This window comes from Pteropus alecto, unplaced genomic scaffold (genome assembly GCF_000325575.1).
Source record: "Pteropus alecto unplaced genomic scaffold, ASM32557v1 scaffold28, whole genome shotgun sequence".
Lineage (NCBI taxonomy): Eukaryota > Metazoa > Chordata > Mammalia > Chiroptera > Pteropodidae > Pteropus > Pteropus alecto.
In genome coordinates this window covers 2,585,892-2,590,228 of record NW_006441063.1, presented here as the reverse complement: position 1 = coordinate 2,590,228, position 4,337 = coordinate 2,585,892, and the positions used below count along the sequence as shown (strand labels likewise).

Genomic DNA, 4,337 nt, shown 5'->3' with positions numbered 1-4,337 from the left:
ATTAAAATGTCCCATCCAAGATGTCAGTCTCAGGCCTCTTAGACTCACAGGTTGCAGTGGGGAAGGCAGGTGGGGACTGAAACTTCTCCTCTGTCCCTGCTCACCTACCCCATTTCTTAGCTGCTGTTTTGCTGCAGTCACTATTGACACTGGGGGAGGGAGGAAAGACCAGGAAGCAGACACCTCCTACTCCACAGAGTGGCCTTGCTCTTTCTGGATTTCATTTTCAGAGAGTTAAAGCTGGAGCCTCAGTTGACATTCTTGGATGGGCATGAAAGATGAATAAAGCCAACTATCTCCCTATTGAGGTATTCTCTTGAGTTCTTCAGAAGTTCCCATGGTTGGAGATCTCTCTCCCACTATAGTGTTCTTGACCTCTGGCTGATATGTCACCATTTAGGGTGGTGGCCTAAGATTGCTCCTCGGTTAGAACTTTGGCAGGACACCTCCAGCCTCCTTCTGCTAAGATGGCCTTGCAGTTCTGTTCAGGACCCAAGTTGGCTCCATATCAGCTCTCCCTCTTCCATGGCAATTTTGGATCTATGGATCACACACTTGTGTCTCTTGTTTTAACATATTCTGGGAGTCCAGGGTCACCCCAAGGCAGCAGTCTCTACTGACTTGGCCACTAAAGCACTTAAGGATTCTTTTCACAGCTATATGGCCCTGGCTAGAAGCAATCCAAGATCCATAGCTCACTTTAGCATTCTTGCACATGGTAAGGTCTCCTGAGGCTCCTAACTGCAGGGAACATATTTCAAAGCACCTTGAAGCCCCGTTATTGGGCTTGGGGTTAAAGAGTAATAATCTACCTAATCCCTTAGTTAAAAGAGGGAGAAGACATTCAGTGCAGAGCTACAGCTCTTCAACAATCTCTTCACATACAATCCTCTCTTCCCATACTCTGACCCTTTTTTATATTCTCCAAATGGGAGATGGAGTAAGTCTTTAAGAACTGCCACTTAAACAAGAAGTTTGATGTTACCTTCGAAAGTCGAGCATTCACACACCTGGATATATATCCAAGAGAAACCCTGGAATAGCCAATAGGAGACACATATAGGAATGTTCACAGCAGCTTTTTCCTGAACTAGGATTGCCAGATAAATACAAGATGCCTAGTTAAATTTGAATTTCACACAAACAACAAGTAACTTTTTGATATAAGAATGTCTCAGCTATACCATGGAACATATTTATCCTAAAAAAATTTGGTTTTTTATTTATAATTTAGATTTAACTGAGTGTCTTCTATTTTTACTTGCTAAATCTGTCACCTCTGCATAGAGGCTCTGCATGAGAGTCTAAATAAACAAAAAACAGTTACACAGAAAAATATGGATAAAATTTAGCAGTAAAAAATCTGAATCTATGGCCTTCCACCCTGAACGTGCCCTATCTCATCTGATCTTGAAAGCTAAGCAAGTTCGGGCCTGGTTAGTACTTGGATGGGAGACCACCTAGGAATACCAGGTGTTGTAGGCATTGAAAAAAAATCTGAAAAAAAAAGCTTCAAAAGATTGTATACAGCATGTTGTTCTTTTTTGCTAAAGTTAGAGACAACTAAAATAAAATATTTATATATTTTAAAGGAATGTGTATGTAGCTGTAATAAAACTATAGAAAAAGAAAATAATTGGAATGATGAATATATGCTTCAAAATTATTGCAAATTGGAAGTCAAAGGCATAGGTTATTGGGGAGATGACATATACACTATTATCAAGATCTTGCACCTTGGCTTTGCTAGTGTTTATAGAGTGTGCATGAACTAATGACAAGAGTATGTCATTAGCCAAGAATTATGAATAATCTAATAACCTGCACCTGATATCCAAATTTTTAATTTAATTTAAAAGATACAAAAACAAAAAAAGAAAAAAAAACTGAAATAGGGAGACCCATTATGAGACAGCATACAGTATTTTTCCAAAAAGCCACAGAGGCAACAGCTGAAATGGGCCTTGAAGGATGAGTAGAAGTTTGCTACATGGAGGAGGAGGGGAAAGCATTTCAGAAACAGCATGTTGGGAAGCAAAGCAGCACAACAGAGCCTGGTTTGTTCAGAGAACAGTAGTGAAACTCAGATGGTTGCAACCAGAGCTGGGTGATAGTGGTAAGAATAGAAGCTGGAGAGCTGGGGAGAAGGTCAGGGTATAGAAGTCCTTGTGTCCCCTGACAAGGAGTGTGGAACTTACCCTTGAGCCCAGAGGCAGGAAACAACAGAAGGGTTATGCAAGAGGCTATAATTGTGAGTCCCTAGAAAATTCTTGTACCAAAATGGGGAGTCTCTTGACTTCACACATGTAAACTATTGACGAGGCTGTTGTGTGTGGTGGAGGGTGAACAGGACTGGCAAGGCAAATTCTAAAGAGACAGCCTCATGGGCTTCATGGATGCTGAGTAAAAAATGGGCAATGGATGGAATATATGTATGGTTCAAAATCATAAGTATGGGATGACTGACAGCTCTAAGAATAGAAATGGTTATTGATTTGGTGGGAAAGGGAGTGTATAGCAGGAAAGTGTGGCTAATTCTCCAAAGATGATCCTGAGAAAAATTAAAAACCATTAACAAAGAAGTATTACTAGACTTCCTTGATGGTGCCTCTGCATTTCTCATGTCTTACCTGCATCAGCCACTCCATGGAATTTTTCTTTCAATTTATTCTATTTCATTAGCAAAGCTCACCTACTACCACAGATCAGGTAGTATGTTGGGTGTTGGAAATACTGAATAAATTATAGCTCATATCCTTATTGAGGTTACAGTCAAGTAGTACCATAAACCATCAGCAAATATCTATAGTGTTCGAAAGTACTGGAATAGAGTGACATACAAGTTACTGTAGAAATATAGAAGAGGGGGTAATTGGTACTGATTAAAGTGGGAGTATCAGAAATGGGATGACATTTGATCTAGAGGTTAAAAGTCAAGAAGTTGGACAAGCAGATGATGAGGGAGGTCATGCAAAGGAAAGATAACAGCAAGAGCAAAGGTCTGAAAGAAAGGCTGCCAAGGGTAGGCTGGAGCTGGGTTGGAGCAAGCCTTCTTGATCTTGCTGAGAAGTGTGAACTTTATTCTACATGTCATGGCTCATAAGCAGGGTGGTGCCAGGAGCAGATCTGGGTCTTTGGAACAGGCCTCCTAACCATGTGTGGAAGATGGAATGGAGGAAGCTGAGGTCACAGAGAATAGCTGAGAGACATCCTGTGAGTTCTGATGAGCCTACGGAGGGGCTGTGGGATGGGTAGCCAATGATGCCAGGACCAGGAAAGGACTTATTAGTGAGGTAAGTCATTCCACTCTCTGCCAGCCACACGTGTGAACTGTGTGTGAGGGCCTTGGGCCTGTGAGGAGTTTGGAGCACAGGCCAGGAGTGGGAGTGGATTTGGGAAGGGCTGCAGTGACAGGAAGGGTGTTCCACCATATACCTGCCAAAAGAAACCTGTGACTCAGTGGATGGTACATCTAATTACCTAGAATACTTTACAGTCTCAACTTATCCCCACTCCTATCTACTTCAGTAATTCCATATTGCCTCAGAGAGATAGCAGCTAAGAGGTGGGGTCTACCACAGTGCCTTTTCTTGAATGTAAATATATCTATACCAGTCATGAGCCTATTGCAGGGGAGCTCTTTTGTAGAAGGCACATATCACAGAAAAACTGATAAAGAGCAAGTGAAACATCTTTTTTAAGGACTGCAATACCCAAAACTGATTAGCATGACCTTTTTTGTATAAGAATTGAGATATATCAGTCATTAATAATATCAAAGTCTCTCCTATCTAGAGAGTGCCAACTATATGCTGGGAGCTGGGTTAGATGCTTTTCTACATGATATGATTTATTCTTCAGAACACCTATACATAGTCAACATTACCAGCTCTCTTTTACAGGTAGGGAAGTAAGGCTGAGAGAGTCCTGATGCATTGGTCATCAGATGGGGCCTAGAAATATTCACCCTATTTAAACTGGTGATGGTATTGCTTGTAATCTGACCTGTATATCATTTCCTTTGTTAATGATCAGAACACTTGCTGCAGTCATGTTACATAAAAAACCCTTCTCTTCCTTCCACACTGCAAAGTACTTCTTTATAGCACAGTCATTCTGAGAGCCATGTTTAGTTACAAGGTCTTTGAAAAACTGGCTACCATGGGAATTATGTTAGCAAAAAACTAGTAAAAGATTCAGCAATGCCTAGCATTCTGTTGGCATTGCCTGATACTTAACAGTCAACTGGTTAGAAGATGAAAAATAATTATTTCGCCTAGCCAGGAGATTGGGTGATAAAAGAAAACTTTGGGCTGCTGATTAAATTGTTTATTTAA

General features: G+C 40.9%; 1 pseudogene; it reads left to right on the top strand.

Moving 5' to 3' along the window:
• The first annotated feature begins 1,367 nt into the window (after positions 1-1,367).
• LOC112484930 lies at positions 1,368-1,485 on the top strand (annotated as a pseudogene).
• The last annotated feature ends 2,852 nt before the right edge of the window (positions 1,486-4,337 follow it).